This window comes from Podarcis bocagei (assembly GCF_964188305.1).
Source record: "Podarcis bocagei genome assembly, chromosome: 1".
NCBI lineage: Eukaryota > Metazoa > Chordata > Lepidosauria > Squamata > Lacertidae > Podarcis > Podarcis bocagei.
In genome coordinates this window covers 97,093,550-97,112,513 of record NC_138125.1, presented here as the reverse complement: position 1 = coordinate 97,112,513, position 18,964 = coordinate 97,093,550, and the positions used below count along the sequence as shown (strand labels likewise).

The following is an 18,964-nucleotide window of genomic DNA, read 5'->3' as shown; positions in this document are numbered from 1 at the left end:
GAAGTCTAGACAAAAGGGGAGAGTAGCTGGATGTTGTCTTTGTGTATTAAGCTCTCTCCATCCCACCCAGTGCTGGATTTACGTATAAGCTAAACAAGCTATAGCTTAGGGCCCCACTCTCTTGGGGCCCCTAAAAAAATTTAAAGGAAAAAGAATTGGATGTACATTTCCAAAATATAAGATAAAAAACAAATAAAATAAAACCTACATCAGCAACAGTGTTTTGTGTTGCGTAGGCTCCTATGATGTAAGTAATGGGCCCCGCCTGCTAGCCTACTCTCTAAAGTATCACTGGTTTGCTCATTTCTATATATAGGGTGCCTACATTCTGCATGGACTGGTTGCATGACAACACGTGCAAATGGCTTTAGATACCTATTAGGTTCATAAGTTACCATATAGCATATATTCAACACAAAAAACAGCTACAATTGGTTGTTGACAACAGACAGCTAGACATATAAAGGGCCCATTACCTTCAGTAGCTTAGGGCCTCATCAAACCTAAATCCAGCCCTGATCCCGCGCTCTCTTTTAGCATGATCCTGACTAGTTTATAATGCTAGAGCTAAAACACACACACAAATGTGACTGCAGACTGCGAAGGTAAACATTATCTTGAATTAGCACTACTAACACACTCACTTGAGGTCCCTGTAATGTCATCCAACACTTCTGTTCTCAACATATTCCTTGAAGTAGCTAATTGCTTACATGATCAAATCACTAAGAAACCATCATAGGTATTTGGGTCATCAGGCCTATAAATCCCAAGTGTAAATTTCACAGCCACCTGATGGTGAATGTTTGTTATGTGATCAGTTACACATATACCAATTACAACCTCACCTGGCCTGCTGCCCACTAATATATCAATGGGATTTATTTCACCAGTCTAAATAGCATCAGTAAATCCACAGTTATCTAATCTAGTCTTTCAGATAAATGTTTTGTTTCTTCTAGATAAGAAATAATGTGCCGTGTAATAATAACCCACCCCAGGCTGCCCTCCACATACCATTTGCTTAGCGGTCATTTTGAAACGCGGGACTCAAGTCACATTCATGGCATACATTTAAAGCGCATGGCTTCCCCAAAAGAATAATGGAAAGTGTAGTTTGCTAAGGCTACTGGGAATTGTAGCTCTGGGAGAGGGTAAACTACAGTTAGCAGGAATCTTTGGAGGAAGCCATGTGGTATAGATGCGACCTCAAGGACTGTAGTCCGCCTTATTTTGTCCAGAAATCTAGATTCAGGAAAAGTTTTTCTAACCATTAGAAAAAAACTACAGGACTAGAAACTGAAGCTTAATGCCCCTATGACCACATGTTACTTGCTTCTCCTACCTGTAATTTCCTTACCTTTTACAACATGAAATTTTAAAGTATGTTTTTAGGTACAGTGGTACCTTGGGTTAAGTACTTAATTCTTTCCGGAGGTCCGTTCTTAACCTGAAACTGTTTTTAACCTGAAGCACCACTTTAGCTAATGGGGCCTCCTGCTGCCGCTGCACAATTTCTGTTCTCATCCTGAAGCGAAGTTCTTAACCCGAGGTACTATTTCTGGGTTAGCGGAGTCTGTAACCTGAAGCGTATGTAACCTGAAGCATATGTAACCCGAGGTACCACTGTAATCAGAGGTCCCTTTGACAGATATAGGTAGAGTACTTTCTAGAGCAGGAATGGGGAACTTTTCCAGCTTGAGAGCCACATTCCCTCATGGATAACCTTCTGAAGGCTGAATAGATAACCTTCTGGGGGATGTGGCAAGATGTGAAAGTGGGCAGAGCAACAGTTATGACTCTTTCCTTTGTATGGTAGGCTGCATTCCATGCAAATGCCAAAGGTTTCCGCATGCACACACCTCTGCATCCTCCATCCAGGTGAGCAAGAGGCATGAGCAAAGCTCAAGGATACACTCCAGCCAGAGAAAAATACTTAAGAAAATACAGAGCAGGACCCATTAGGGATGTATCCTAGGGAGCGCTGGATAGAGAGGATTTGAGAGGGGTGTTGTTGCTGCATGTCCTTTAAGTTCTCTGCCCCTGGTCTAGAGGATGTGGTGCACAGCCCTCCTCAGTACTCTTTCCTGTAAACATCAAATAAATAAAGTGGAGCTTATGTCAAAACCAGGACAACAATCCATACTGCTCAAGATCATTGGGGATGCCAGGGCAGTAGTCCTCTTTGGCTCCAAACCAAAGTATCCTGTTTACTTCCCACCACCACACCCAACAAGAGGCTCCAAAATTCATTGGAAACTTATTTCTAATGCAAACCACAGTTTCTTATACCTCCTTCCAGAATGAGACCACAGCAGAGGGCAAAGAACTAAAGCTCCCACCAGGGTCCCAGCCTGGACTGGGGACTCTGTGCTTGCAATTTGCAGATAGATTTGGGGAGGGGGGAGGGCTAATGAAGACAGACCCTGTGGGCCAGATGGGAATCCTCTGCAGGCCATATACAGCCTGCTGACGGGCAGCTCTGCACCATCCCTGCCCCAAATGTAGGGAAAGAGGGGTAGAAGAGAGATAAGAACTTTTCAGACATTTTTGTCAGCAGCAAGGCAAGGAAAGCAAACACTGTGTTTTGGTTTTTGTATTATTGTGTTCAGTTACATGCAGTGCTTTCTTTTCTTAAAAAATGTTTAGGGGTACTCTCCTTTTCCTACCCATATTGAAATACTGCCCCTCAATGAGGCCAAGCTTAGATTCACAAAATGTTTAAAGGCATGCATACCCCTGCGTACCCCCAGGAAAAAAAGCAGTGGTTACATGAATACTAGATGTTATACAAATATCCCATTTGCTCTTAAGTCCAAAAGAAAACCTAATCCTACTTTAAAAGATCATATTTCTCCCACACCCATATACCTTTGAACATGAATCTGAAACTGGAAATACAAAATCTACAATATATCTCTAGATGAAGCATGCCTTATACTCTAGTTTGGTAAATTTACTCCAACCAGTGCCAAATTTGCATTTACCAATACGTACAGTGTAAATATAGAAAGCAGAAAGGAAACATTCTCATTACTTTAATCCTTTTCTCCCCTCCCAGTATGCATTTGCCAGATATTCTATGACAATAAATCTGGCTTGATCCTAAATTGTCCTCACATTAATTTTTTAGAGGGGGGGATCATTCTGACAAGTGCTACCCATTTAATTCTAATGTTTAGCTACAACGGGTAATTGCATTAGTCTTGAAAAGCATTCTGTAAAGTCTACCCCAATCAGATTTTTAATTTAATGCACCATCAGCTGTTTTTATGATAATATTTAATCTGCAGAAACAAAACTGGTGCCCTATGACTATCTATAATATTGGAGAGAGAATGGGGTTTAGCCATTCCTTCCTGAGGGATGAGGAACTGCTCATTACAGTATGAATAATATATGTGGATATATTTATATTTGCCTTACTGTCATGATGCTAAAAATAAGTAATGGGCTGAATATCTCTATCAATTCTTAACAATTAAGTCTGGGAAATGGGCATCGCAAGGAGAGGGAAGCACACACTGTTGTTTTGCCACAACAGTAGTAGTAGCAGCAGTTGTTCTGCATTCAGCCATTTTGTTCAAAAAGGAGGACTATATTCATAAAACATGGGCAGCTCGTACTGTAAGCAATCTGCTGCACCAGTGCTGCTGAACAGCCTCTGTCCATTTCAGTAGAGCTGCCACAGGGATTTGCATGCAAACTGCTGTCGAAATTGGTCAAAGTTGCTTAGCTAAAAGTGCATCTCTCCTCACAGTCTGGGATCAGTACTTATGTACAAGGGCAAATTAGCAGTACTTAGGTCAGCACCGATGGGAGGACGAATAGGAAGCTTGCAGCCCAACCCTCCCTGCCTGCTGACTCAGTAGCGAGTCCCATGGTGTTTAATGAGATTTTGTTCCATGTAAATGTGCACAGGATTGCAGCCTTGATGTTCAGTTAGGAGAGGGGTCTGCAACCCGCGGCTCCGGAGCTGCATGTGGCTCTTTTACACCTTTGCCGCGGCTCCGGGGTGGATATTAGCGAGGGGAGGAGGCGCATTGTGCGCCCGACACTCCCCACTGTGGCGGGCGCTGTACTGGCTGTGACGTCGCATGGGGGCGGTGCGTGCGTTAGTCACGCACCGTCCCGACATCACCTTCCCGCCCGCTGTCAGATCGCGGCTCCGGAGATATATTTGTTTTAAATGTCGCAGTGGTTTTGCGGCTCCCAGGTGTTTTTTTCTTCGGAAACGGGTCCAAGTGGCTCTTTTTGTCTTAAAGGTTGCAGACCCCTGAGTTAGGAGCTCTCCAGACATCCTTTCTATTATTGGGCATTCAGGATGATTTGTGCCCATGGTGGCTGGTGGGTAATAATAATAATAATGATGATGATGATGATGATAATAAATTATTTATTACTTTTACCCCACCCATCTGGCCGGGCCTCCCCAGCCACTCTAGGCGGTCCCAACATAAAACACACTAAAACATCAAACATTAAAAACTTCCCTAAACAGGGCTGCCTTCAGATGTTTTCTAAAAGTCAGGTAGTTGTTTATTTCCTTGACATCTGACGGGAGGGCATTCCACAGGGCTGGTGCCACTACCGAGCAGGCCCTCTGCCTGCTTCCCTGCAACCTCATTTCTCGCAGTGATGGAACCACCAGAAGGCCCTCGGCACCATCCTGCTTTAAATATTGCCTGCTAAAGTTTTGGGTGAGCATGTTGCTTCGTTTCCAATCTGAGCGTGTCCCATAGCTTCCCGCTGAAATCCTGTAATTTTTTATACCACAAATGTTCCAGACGGGGGTCTCACTTTAGTTGCCCTATAGCACAAGAATGTCCCTTGAGTGGCAATAATGCACTAACACTGGGGAAGCATTGCAGAACAACTAATCGAGCAGAATGGTGTGTGAACGATCCAATATAAATCAATCACTAATGCCCTATTATTACATCAATGATGTGTTGCGGAATACACCAACAGTCTCTAGGGACCCTGAGCCGCCTATTGGCTGTGGAGATTCCATAACGCAGAGCATGAACACCTGTAGGAATGCTGGAATCCAGGGAATCCAGGTGAAGAGTTGGAACAGGTTGGTTGGATAAATATAGGTAGGGAGAGGCGACAAGCAAATTTGGAAATCCCAGCCAACATCTTGCAATGTGGAGGAAGCTTGAAGGGACATAACATTGCAGGTTGCAAGAAAGTGGGAGTAACTGTTCTGCCCTTCATGGGAAAGATTCCCACTAAATGCCTGCTAAGTGCAGAAAGAGGCAGAATCAGGCCCTAAGTTTCTGTCTTCACAGGAATCTGCTGGTGTGTGTCTCCCTGTGTGAGGATGCATTTGTGTTATCTCCTTATCTTACAACTGAATGTCAACTACCTCCTCCGTCCAAATTATGAAAAATATCACGCAGCGCCCTGACATATTTACAGTAAGTTTGAACTGCTTCCTGCAATAACATAGATTAATGCTATATGAAATCCCCTTTCATATAACTACAGATATAGATCCATACATCCCCAGAGATATTGGAGTGAGCAGTAATTTATGTTATGATATGTTACGTTCCTATCATCATACCGTATCGTAGATCATGATCCAGGCACGAAACCAAACTTCAGGAAAATTTATGATGCAATAACTAAAATGAAGGGTGAAAACTTGCTTATTAAAGTGAAATCTCTGCTCACTAAAAATATATATTTCCCTTTCACATGCAATCACAAAAGAGAACTAATCATTTTGACTGGGAGCTATGGATTTTTTGTGTTTATTTTATTCTCTTATTGTTACATTTTAAAAAAATTGGACTTGATAAACGTAATGGTTTTGCATTACGTTCCCAATGTACCTCTAAACACTAACTTGAGCTCCCTGTTATTAATTTAAGTAGAGAGGGAAGGACTGTGGGAATGGAGTGAAAAATAGTAGCAGTTAACTACTAGTAGTTGTAGGCAGCACTGCGGAGTGTGAACCTCCAGGGGTAACCTGTAATGATGATCACATATTTGTTGTCCTTGGCCCTCTGGAAGGTGGAAATAAAGCTTAAATTGTAGTTTCACTAAATGGTGACCTGATTACCTATTTAATTCAGGAAATGCCATTGTGCTATTGTAACAGCTGCAAGTGAGAGCAGCAAGATAACTCAAGTAAAACAAACCACTATTGATGCTGTGCACCCGCCTATTTTTATCCAAACAACTCCTGGGTTTTTTTGTGTGTTTTTTGTTATCTCCTTCTGTTTGGCTGCTTATTCCCTCGAAACGATGCAGAAGGCTCTTTTTGACTGCTGTGATTAGCTTGTTTGAAAGCTTCCTCTCCTTCTCCCCCCACCCCACCGCCGTCGCCACCCAGCTCTTACCCCTCCTCAAAATTCTCCCTGTCATAAATTTTGCATTACTTGGTGCACACAATAATGCGACATAAAATTAAATAAACAATTTAATTAATTTAATTAAAATTAAATATTAAACATATTGTGTATGAGGATCCCGTGCCTTTGATTTAATTGGGCAGGAGTACCCAAAGCAGTTTGGGTAACAGTGAAAAATAATTAAAAACAACAAGTATGGTTGCCTCTGGGCATGAAGAATAGTCGGGGAGCTTCCTCCTGAGAAAGGTTTACTTAATTAAAACTAAACTAATCTTGCAGAAGAGGAGGGGGGAAACCTGATAAGCATTTCATAATACAAATCATAATCCCCCAAAAGTGAAGTGCATATTCCTTCTACACGGCACATGAAGAGAAACTTAAATCGTTTTTGTTCTGCCACAAGGTGCTCTTTGGCCACACATCTGAACACTCAACAGACACACTTAGATGGCCTAGATAAATAAGTTTTTGGTTTTTTTAAAGGCATAAAAGGCCCACTGTCTTGAGAACTGGTGCCTCAGCTAAAACGCTCTTTATTGCTTCTTACAATTACAAATATATAACAACATGCAGGAAAGCACAGTAATCGTAGTCCCTTTCCTTCCTTTAAATCCACAGCTTTTCTGCCAGCTCCAGTCACCTTATTTAAAAACCAAGCCATGACTCATGTTGGCAGGTGGGCCTTTTGGTTACGTTTCATATGCCAAGAAGAAGGGCTGTGCTGAGCCTTCACAGACATCCCTTAAAACACCTTCCATTCATAATACACCATATTCTTTTCCTTCGCAGAAGGATAGGAGCTGATTTACACACGGCATCCTATCAATACATGGTTTTTGCCAAATACTTGCAGTTATACAATCCACAGCGGCTGGGGTGCGGGGGGGGGGGGGGAGGCGAGGAATCCGAACGCTATGAAGAAGTTGGATAGGTCCCAAGGTAGCACACTGTAAGAGCCAGACATCAAATAGACCCACTTAGAATTGCCACACAAACCACTGTCCTCCAATGGGCTTACAAAAACGTTGACAGGTTTTATAGCCTGATTCAAAAACAAATGCCTTCTTTTAACACGTTTGGCTGCGGCGACGGTCGCAAGAAAATTATCTTAGCAACCTCGTATTAAATGAATGTATTGAAATACGTCCTAATTAACATTTTAGGTGGATGGTCCCGACATGAGAGAGTCTTTTAAGCTTGTCTTTTAAAGTCACTGTTTTGTCTGGAGGGAAATTTGTGAAATAGGAATATACAAGTGAAGACCTGTGTCAATTTATGAATGTTTTGGATGTATATACATTCTCGGTGTTGGGGGTGGGAAACCTCAGGCCCAAATGCAGTCCTTCAGGCCCTTTTATTTGACCTTCAGAACACTTCCCAAGCCGCACTTCCTCAATGGCCCTGCTTTGCCTGCTCCTGCTGTCCAGGTGGTTTTATTTACTTGAAATCTGTCCTTGACTTCTGATAATGCCTCTTGCTTAGTTGGACGGAGGACAGTGACGCGTATTTGGGTGTGTGTAGAAAACTGGACTACTGTACAAAAGTGAATTTCACCTTAGTTGTTCTGCATCTGACCCTGCCCACCACTAGAATGTGGCTCTCAGAAGGTTGCCCAGAAGGGAAGGTAGCCCTCAGTAGTGCACCACTACTACTCTATGGCCCCATTCATAAAATAAACTACAGTGGTGCCTCGCAAGATGAAATTAATTCGTTCCGCAAGTTTTTTCGTCTAGTGAATTTTTCGTCTTGCGAAGCACGGTGTCGGGAAAGTTTTGGAAAAGCTTCAAAAATCACCAAAGTCTTCAAAAACCTCAAAAAAGGCTACCACACCACGTTCTATGAGTTGCTCCTCAAAGTCAAGTCGCAACTGTATTAACAGTGTTAAGAAAAAGGAAACAAACTTGCAAGACGTTTTCGTCTTGCGAAGCAAGCCCATAGGGAAATTCGTCTTGCGAAGCAGCTCAAAAAACGCAAAACCCTTTCGTCTAGCGAGTTTTTCGTCTTGTGAGGCATTCGTCTTGCGGGGCACCACTGTACTCCCACTATTAACCACACCATTAAACCACTAGAATACAACTTTAAACAGCCATAGTTTCCTCCAAATAATTTTGGAAGTTTCTTAAGGATGCTAAGTGGTGCTAGGAGAACCCCTAGTCTGCTCCCAGAGCAATTATTATTATTATTAGTAGTAGTAGTAGCAGTAGTAGTAGTAGTAGTAATTTATTATTATTTATACCCCACCCATCTGGCTGGGTTTCCCCAGCCACACTGGGCAGCTCCCAACAGAATTAAAAGCATCATAAACCATCAAACATTAAAAACGTCCCTAAACAAGGCTGCCTTCTAAAAGTCAGATAGTTGTTTATTTCCTTGACATTTGATGGGAGGGCATTTCACAGGGTGGGCTCCACTACCGAAAAGGCCCTCTGCCTGGTTTCCCGTAACCTCACTTCTCGCAGGGAGGGAACCACCAGGAGGCCCTTGGAGCTGGACCTCAGCATCCGGGCAGAACGATGGGGGTGGAGACGCTCCTTGAGGTATACTGGGACGAGGCCATTTAGGGCTTTAAAGGTCAGCACCAACACTTTGAATTGTGCTCAGAAACGTACTGGGAGCCAATGTAGGTCTTTCAGGACCAGTGTTATATGGTCTCGGCGGCCACTCCCAGTCACCAGTCTAGTTGCCGCATTCTGGATTAGTTTCAGTTTCCGGGTCACCTTCAAAAGTAGCCCCACATAGAGTGCATTGCAGTAGTATTCTCAGAATGGCTTAACAATCTTTCAAAAGGAACTCTGAGAATTCCTCAGAGCTCTTGGAGGGGAATGGGGTCTCCTAACCAAGGATAACCAATCTCCTATAACCAACATGCTTCAATCTAATTAATGCACAAATACCATAAAGTAAGCTGTCCTGCCAGGCATAGTGAGGTCACTTCCTGTTACCATGGGAAAAAATGGGTAAGCAAACCTATTCTTAAGCTCCCAGTCTACCTGAGAAGTTCAGTTAGGGAAGAGGCTTCAGGTTGTTGGTTGCTGGTTGCTCCAGCTCAGACCGCATGGCTCTCATCAGCCACTCTTGAGTTCCTATACCAAATATTTAGGAACTTTCTCCATTTTGTAACTAAAACAAGTTTTACTGCCTGTGTAACTTTTTCTGAATGCTATATGGAAAAGCACATGAATCTGACCTTTGGTGAGTTTGTAAGTAAACCATTTTAAACTTCCCTAACATGTTGTCTTTTACTATGCTAGGGGAAGAGGAGAACTTTGGAACTCACTTTAAAAGACAGATTTTAAATGTCTAACAGACTATATTTCCATGCTTTACTTGCTGCATATATTGACATTTTAAATCTCTGCTGGGGTTCCCTCCCAAAAGAATACTTTCCTCAAACTAGGATCTTGGTAGTCAGTAATTCTCCTTTTACACCTATTTTCCTTTTGCACCAACACCAGCACTCTTAAAAACATTACAGCTCCCAGGATTATTGAGGAGAGGGAAGCCATGACTGTTCAAAGGGGTATCTTAGTACTTTAAACATATGATGTGAATGTGGCCTATAGCAATTCTCGCTTTATCTTTCCTTAGAGTCCCCCTACCACATTCACACATAAACACACTATAGGCACTCACAATCGAACAGCTGACCTTAACAGGGTGCTCTAGTCTCTTTCCTGCTATGCTCCTTCCCACCAGCAACACAAAGCCTATCCATTCCTGGGACTTGAGCTCTGACATATAATTAGCATTCTATTGCACCTGAGCCAATGGACTTATCTTAATGAACGGCAGCAGAAGCTCTAAAAGCCAATAGTCTTTGAGGCCTGAAGGACTGTTCTGCAAGTTGTTGGGGTGTTTCGTTTTTGTCCTGCTTACCGTATTTTTCACTCTATAAGACGCACCAGACCACAAGATGCACCTAGTTTTTGGAGTAGGAAGACAATAAAAAAATATCCTGAATCTCAGAAGCCAGAACAGCTGTGCAGTGAAAGCAGCAATCCCTCTTGCTGTTCTGGCTTCTGGGGTAGCTGCGCAGCCTGCATTCGCTCCATAAGACGCACACACATTTCCCCTTACTTTTTAGGAGGGAAAAAGTGAGTCTTATAGAGCAAAAAATACGGTACTTTCTGCTGTCAGTTACCATATTTACTTGAATCCAATGCTCACTTTTTTTAGCCAAATTACATTGTGAAAATTAAGGTGCGCATTGACACAGTACAATAAAAATAACAAAAACACCTCCTAACCTCAACTCCCTAAGCCATTTCCAGCATGTTTAGGGTTCACAGTGGGGCAAGAACCGCTATATATTGGCAGATATGTGCTCTGTGCCCTGCATGTTTACTCAGAACTGTGGTGGACTTTGGGCTTTCAAATTTCAGTGGCACCCTGTGTAACACCAACATTTAGCACCCGCCCCTGCCTCTCACCTTCCATTCTAAGCCATGGTTGCAGTGCCCTCTTGGCTCAGTGCCCAGTGCAGGCAATTCAGTCACGCTCCCCCAGATCCACCACTGCTCAGAAGTCCAGCTGAGCTCAGGTAAGTAACTATGTGCACGTGAGTCTGCCGTGTTAATTTTACATGCAGTTTATCTCTCGGTGGCCATGATAAGCGCTCTAAATTAACCAGTGCTGGCTTTGCCTTTCCAAATTGTCAAGCAGGCAATTATTGTGTCTTATCAAACTATCTCCACGTGTCTCTGTGAACAGCGCCTTTTTGTCCCAGAGTAAAACCAAAACACATGCACGGAGGGTTCGCTTCCAAAATGAAAGCACTGGAAATAGAAAAGGAAGCAGCATAAAATGTGTTGCAGACCATGGAAGCATTAAAGAGAAGTGAGGCAACGTGCAGTGCAGACAGGCTCTGCCACCCTTTGCACTCTTTGCAGCATTAACCCAAGTGCATTTTATAGTCATTAGCAACTGTACTAACGAGAAGTTCTGTAAGGGAGGGGTACTTTTACACTGCTTTGCAGGCCCGAAGCTTCTACTTTGGCCATTCTTATGGCTGAAAGGGTGACATTCGCATCTCCTACCTTTAAATCCTTGCAACTTTGAGAGACCCATACGATTTTAAGCTCCCTAAAGAAACTTTGTTTGACGCCCTCCTCAAATAAGCAAAAAAGGTTCTGACTTAAAGGCTTCTTGGCCTTGACCATATTCCCTGCCAATTAGATCCATGAGTTGTGTCAGGTTTCAGAAATGAAATGTTAATCCAGACAAGGCAGAGTAGCTAAGACCATAGCTCAATGAAAAAGCACATGGATTGCATGCAAAAGGTCCCAATTTAAACACCACCCCCTCCGCCTCGCTTCTCCGGGTATGACTAAGAATTGGAAAGAAATCTGTCTGAAACCTTAGAAAGCAGCTTCCTGTGTTGAGCTAGATGGGCTTATAGTATCAGGCAGTGGCATGTGGTGAATTTTTTCGTAGGGCAACAGTTAGGGCCAGAGGTGCCAGTTTACAAGAGCAATTGGGGGAGGGGGGCGATGTCGCACGTGTGATGTAGTGACATCCCAACGTCACTGGGCTGAAGTTTCCCAGGCTGAAGCTTCCCAGTATCTGACTGGATACTGGACCATGCAGCCTCCTTCCCCAAGCTGGGCAGGCTTTGGGAAGATGGCGGGAGGGCTCTTGGATCCCGTCAGAGCATCACACCGCCTTCTAATTTACAGTTGGGCAACTAGCATAGTCCCCCCCCCCGGCCCACAGACCACACATCTCTGATATCCAATCCCATCAGCCTATTTTAGATGAGGTTGTGCTCCACATGAAATAACAGGTTGGCAACTCGGGGGTGCTGGAGAAATCAGGCATTAACCGTGCTCATTCCCTAGTCCAGATAGGATTCCTGCAACAACACAGAGAGGTGCAACTGCTGTTCATACCATCTTTCATGACTTAAAGAATCTCAGTTATTTACAAGAGTCTTCAGACTGCCCAAGGTGTACTAAAGGACTGTGCCTAGTAGTATTCCTTTCCATTATAAAATAATATTGTGTCTGGGTAGGCTTCCCTGAATACAAAAGTTCTTAGTAAAAATGTTTTTACAAATACACGGGGGGGGGGAGGGATGCATACATACACACACCAGTGGTGAACTATGCCAGGAAGAAGAAAAAGGTGATTGTCAGAAAGATTTCCAAAGTACAAAATAGATGTTAAACTCAGCAAGCAGAACAAAACAAAAATACTAGTAATGTTAGTTATGCTACACCCACAAAACGTCACAAATCTATTGCACACCTACGAAGCTATCATAAACGTCCTGATCCAGCATGCACAATAAACACAAGAGCATGATTCTGATCCTTTAGAACAGGGGTAAGATGTTCTTAGATGACAGCTTCAATCATCCCTGATGAATGACCCTGCCGGCTGGGACTGATGAGATCTGGATTCCCACAGCATTTGGAGGGCCACAAGTTTTCAGAGTCGGTGGGGGAAATGTCACAGAATTTAGTAAAAACAAGATCAGAAGGTGGTGGTTGTTGTTGTTGTTAGCACAACAACTCTTCGGACAGACCAAAAGCAGTGCAAATGCCTAGGTACGTCCAGAAAGACATGTTTAGAAGTTTGGTTTGTGACACATGGCGAAGAGCTCAAAGCAATTCTTCAATCTAAACACCGTGGGCTGGATCTGATGATCTGTTGCAGAGTCATATCTTCATAACAGCCAAAAGTGAAGCTAAAATTTGAGTGAGGCGTGCCACCCCCAATTAGTGATTCAGCTCATTGATGCTAATAAGATAACTCTCCCGAGTAAGTGATGCCAGGTCTGGACAGGCCCTTTTAGAGTTGTCATTCAAAGATTCTCATGATTGCAGTTGTTTGAGCGTGAAGAACAAAGGTTTCTAGTTACAGAACCAACGCCATATACCCCTTTGATTTTGCAGAAATATTTGCTGCAAACCCAGCATTCAAATTCTTCTAGCATTGGCTGGCATCATTCGAAGATGCCTATCGTGTAACAGTAGTAACGTAAAACAAATGTCTAGATATTAGATAGGTCTGTTTGGGATAAGCATTCACTAGGTTTCCAGGTTGCTGGGGGTTTTATAATTACAGTTTATTGCAGGACACCAACACACAGATAGCAATAAATGTGTTGCCTGAAGATGATGTTCTTTGATACATTGGAGGGTTCATAATCCTTTGTAATATACTCTAGCTTGAATCCTTGCTTTCTGTGTGTAAAATATTTCCAGAAAATTCTGGGTGTGCTCCAACCGAAGCAAGGCACTTTTGAGTTTCGCTGTTTTGAATGGGAAGGATGTAAACATATGCTCAGCTCCAAAGGATTATTATTCATATTATTTTATTTGTTAAATTTCTATACCACCCTTCATCCGAGGATCACAGTGGAACTTCACAGTGGAGCTTAATTATGGCTTCTGTGTATCATTTGAGGCAAATTGTTGTCCCCCACAACAGGCTTAGCTGGGGATAGCAATCAGTGCTGGATGGAGCCCCAGTGGGCCTGGGAGTTGCCATTTTAGTTTCCTACAATCCCCATACATTGCATTATTCTAGAGCATTGAATGAAGTTAAAAGGTTGGCTCCCAGACCCCCCCCCCCCAGGACATTCCCCATAATATCTCCAAGGAACACTGCATGAGGGAACATTGGGGGAAATTAAACAGCAGCCTCCTAGGACAGGATTCAACGACGGACACTGCAGCCCTCAAAAGATTATGTGTAAGGACACTGGACCTCTTTGTGACCATGGCTAAACATAAGTGAACTTCAGATATTCAAGACGGCTTTGTATTAGAGCTTGGACCTGTTGCTTCAGTGATGAAGTAACTCAAGAGTGAGAGTTTATATAGAAGCTGGCTGTTAGGTAGATCCTGATTCTGGCAGGTGCTTGCATGCATTTCCCCTTCCTCCTAAGTAGCCTCATAGGCAGTTAACCAGCCACTTTGCCAGCAACTCTGAGGCTCTTGCATGACTCATCATCTCTGTCGCTCCTCTGGTCCTGAAGGTTTTGTCCTTAAGGATTGGTGGCTGTATGTTTCTCTACCTACAAGCTTAAATGTCATGACTTCCTGCAAATAATCTTATTATTATTTCAGCAAGGGTATTGAGAATTCTTACAGCATGAACAAAATAAAAACTAAACTAAAAACAGCAACTGCAGCAGCCAACACTGCAACAAATAGACTCTCACATCTCTAAATCCTAAAAGTAGCAAGCAAATGATATAAACAACAAGGCAATATGAAAGCTTGTGCAAATAAGAATATTTTTACTTCATATGTCAAACTTGTGACCACAAGGGCCAGGCATGCAGATCTGGAGAGGACACACAACAGGTGATGTGCCACCCATAGAAAAAGCCAGTTCTCCAGTCCCCACCAGCCTGACCCAGAGATGAACCTTCCCAGATGACTTCAAAGCATGGGCATCATACAAGAGTAAGTGGTCCTTGATTTCAATCCTGATTTCAAATTATATAAGGCTTATCCACATGTTACACTGAAAACAGTTAGAAGTTGTCTCTACACAAGTACTAGTGTGGAAGGGTTACAGCTTAGTGCTAGAGCATCTGCTTTGCATGGTTCCAGGTTCACTCCCTGGCATCTCCAGGTAGGACTTTGAGATAGCCCTGCCTGCAATCCTGGAGAGCCACTTCCAGTTAGTGTAGACAGCACTGAGCTAGACAAACCAATTGCCTGACTCAGGAGAAGGCAGCTGCTTATGTTCTTAGGCGTTTGTGAGAAACAGCGTATATTTGTTGATCTGTGCAGCTCAGTGATTCATGTACACAGACTGTACATTTGTCAAACTTAACATGTGAACACCCCTATAGTGTTGTTGTTTTTGTTTTGGTTTTGGTTAATACCAACATTTTTAATTGTGCCCATAAATACTTGGGAAGCCAGCAAAGCTGTTTCAAAACTAGCAGGATGTGTTCTGCATTTTGAACTAATTGCAGTTGCCAAGAGATCCTCAAAAACAGTCCCACTGGCAGCATTCCTAGTGAAGGCTGGGTGTTACTGGAGCATGGATAACCATGACAAAGCTACCTTCTGTCCAGGTGGGGTTGCTCTTGCCGCACCACCTAGGCTGGTGAAAGTGCTTTGTGTCACTAATGCTGTTTAAGCATCCAAAGCACTCCCAGTCTGTCTATCTGATCTTTAAGAGCAATGCTATCCAGAAAATATTGAAAATCCCACATGTAAGGGCATCTTGACAGAAAACTTTTTTTAACGGGGAACCAGCGCGTGTTTGTGTTTTAAAGATGCAGTCTACACTCACCTGCCTACAGACACAACTGCTTTCAAGGAAACATAAGCAGGTCAAACAGACCATCTACTAACAGCAGCCTCATCTTGTCTTGATGTTGAGCCAGCTGTCATCCATATGCTGATGACATTTTACTCCACTCAAAGGGTGGAGTAATGACATTATCTCACTCAAAGGGTTCATGGAGATTGAGGACAGAATGGAGGACAGGATAGATCTCTAGAAAACATCATAGCACAGATTCCATGGTGCAGAGGGCAGGACTAAAAAGACATGGGCATATTCTTATAGGTACACGGTTGCTTGATTGTTCTGTTATTGCTTAAGGGGAAATCAAGAGGGTTCGAGATTATGGGGACATGGAATCTTGAGACTAACAGCATGTTGTTGTTTAGTCATGTCTGACTCTTCGTGACCCCATGGACCAGAGCACGCCAGGCACTTCCGTCTTCCACTGCCTCCCGCAGTTTGGTCAGACTCATGTTTGTAGCTTCCAGAACACTGTCTAACCATCTCATCCTCTTACAGATAGGTAGCCGTGTTGGTCTGCCATAGTCAAAATAAAAAAATTCCTTCCAGTAGCACCTTAAAGACCAACTAAGTTAGTTCTTGGTATGAGCTTTCGTGTGCATGCACACTTCTTCAGATACACATCTCATCCTCTGTCGTCCCCTTCTTCTTGTGCCCTCAATCTTTCCCAATATCAGGGTCTTTTCCAGGGAGTCTTCTCTTCTCACGATGTGGCCAAAGTATTGGCGCCTCAGCTTCACGATCTGTCCTTCCAGTGAGCACTCAGGGCTGATTTCCTTCAGAATGGATAGGTTTGATCTTCTTGCAGTCCATGGGACTCTCAAGAGTCTCCTCCAGCACCATAATTCAAAAGCATCAATCCTTCGGCGATCAGCCTTCTTTATGGTCCAGCTCTCACTTCCATACATCACTACTGGGAAAACCATGGCTTTTACTATACGGACCTTTGTTGGCAAGGTGATGTCTCTGCTTTTTAAGATGTTGTCTAGGTTTGCCATCGCCTTTCTCCCAAGGAGCAGGCGTCTTTTAATTTCGTGACTGCTGTCACCATCTGCAGTGATCATGGAGCCCAAGAAAGTAAAATCTCTCACTGCCTCCATTTCTTCCCCTTCTATTTGCCAGGAGGTGATGGACCCAGTGGTCATGATCTTCTTTTTTTGATGTTGAGCTAAAATATAGCTAAAAGCAGATGGGAACTTGCTGCAGAAGCAAGAGTTTTAAATAAAGCCTTTATGAACACAAGGATTTGGGTAATGGCAGCATGACAACTGTCTTGAAGATGAATCTAGGGGTGGGACATGGTGTACTGCATTAGGAGCCTTTTGCTCATGAGGATAGAACAGCAAGACAAGGAACTGGGTTATCACTGAGGAGCAGACGAAGATCTGGGGAGTCAACTAGAAAGGACACCGCAAGTTGGGTGGAGATAGGGAAAGGGGCTAAAAGGCTGTGGTCAGATAGATATAAGTAGCAGAGATATGGGTAAGTTCTGGAATGGAGGAACTAAATGAGTAAGTATGAAACAAGAAGGACCTGGTGTTAGACACATGAGAACCTATGCATGTGTTTTCTGTTATTTCTTACTTACTCTTCATTTTGTTATAGTTAAATTACGTTACAATAAATATTTAAGAACATTTGAAATTGTCTGATCTATCACTGTTTGGTTCCAGAGGTGAGGAGACCCCAGTGAATTCCAGGTTTGCATCTTCAAGCAGAGTTATACGAGCCTTACTGGCAAGTGTTAAGTGTCACATCATAAAACTTATTATAAAATGAAATTCCACAGCAACAGCTTCTGGAACTGCCTGTCAAATAGGAATGGAAACATCTGGGCATGGTACCACTTAGTCCCTACCTGACTAACTGATCCCGAAGGTTGCTTGATGGTGTCAAGGGCTGCTGAGACATCTAAAACAAGCAGCATGGCCAAATTCTGCCCCCACCCCTATCCTTCTTCTGGCATAGGTCAGGATAACCCTGAGGACAACCAAGGCAGTTTTGGTGGCAAGCCTGGATCGAAAGCCACAATGAAAGTGATCAAGGTAACCTGTATTATTTAGGAATGCCTGGAGATGCAGGACCACCAACCCACTCAAGAGAAAGAGATATTAGCAACTGGTTGGGTAGCTTATCCTCCAGTTCCAGGCTCAGCTTCTTCAGGAGTGGCTTCATGATCACCTCCTAGAAGGCAGACAGGCCCCCTCTCTGTCTCTCTCTCCAAATGAAGCATTTACAGTCTCTTGGAACCAATCAGTCATCACACTCCTATCAGATGTTCTAAGCCGTTGCAGGCAAGGATTGGGTAAAACACTGCCAAGTCATACTCCTCAGAGCACCCTGTCCACATCCTTGAGTCACAATAACTGAAATTCATCCATGTGAAAATGACTGTGCAACTACCTAGATGCCATGATAGATATGAGTGGTTTTGTTCTCAAAGTTATTTATTTATTTTAAATATTTATACACCACACACTCCACTAGAAAAATTAACAGGGTGGTATACAGCACAAAAACACAATATTACCATAACATCAGTATAAAAAATATCAAAAACCTATTTTTTAAAACTGGGATATTTTTTAAAAATGCAATTTAAAACAATGACTCTTTCTGAATTCCTATTGGCAAGAAGTTCCACATGGCAGAGCCTGATGCACTGAAGGCTCAGTCCCTAATAAAGGCTGGCTGTATCTCAGGAGCAAAAGCGTCCCACTGGAAGATCTTGGGGATGGAGGTGGAGCAAAGGGAATCAGGTAGTTCTTAAGATGTTTTGGACTCAGTTTTTTTAGGGCCCTTGTGAATTAACACAAGAACCTTGAACGGGACCCAACAGCAGATTAGCAACCTTTACAAATGGGTCAAAGACATTCCCTAGTTCCCAGGTAGGCAGCATAATGACTCCCAGTTGTTGGACTACTCACAATCACCTCTGACCAGTGGCCATGTTGGCTGGGGCTGCTGGGAAATGTGCAACAATATCTGAAGGGCACAACAGTGACTGCTCCTGCCCTGCCCTTTAGTTATAGAGCTATATTACCCAGGGTTTCCTGGTAAAAGAGAATGACTGTTCAAGAAACTGGTAGAGTAGGTATGCCCAAGTATCCAGTGATATGCATGATGCTGTAAGTCTACAAAAATATGTAGATGTGTTATTTTTGTGGCAATGCAAGAGAGTAGCTGTGATTTCAGCTTTGGTGGGAACATGAGTAGAACAAAGAGGACTAATATCAATGGGACTGTACATGACGTAACTCCATTTGGGGCCTTGTTTGGATGTCTTTCCTCAGCCAATACTAGTCTTGTTTAGATGCTCA

General features: G+C 43.2%; 1 long non-coding RNA gene across 2 annotated transcripts; it reads left to right on the top strand.

Moving 5' to 3' along the window:
• Positions 1-4,984: 4,984 nt before the first annotated feature.
• Positions 4,985-17,656, top strand: LOC308584354. Of its 2 annotated transcripts, none has more exons than XR_014006783.1 (3): positions 4,985-5,080; positions 14,645-14,782; positions 17,318-17,656. It is a non-coding gene; the product is annotated as an uncharacterized lncRNA (long non-coding RNA). The 2 variants fall into 2 exon arrangements; XR_014006784.1 differs by lacking the exon at positions 4,985-5,080 and adding an exon at positions 9,342-9,565.
• The last annotated feature ends 1,308 nt before the right edge of the window (positions 17,657-18,964 follow it).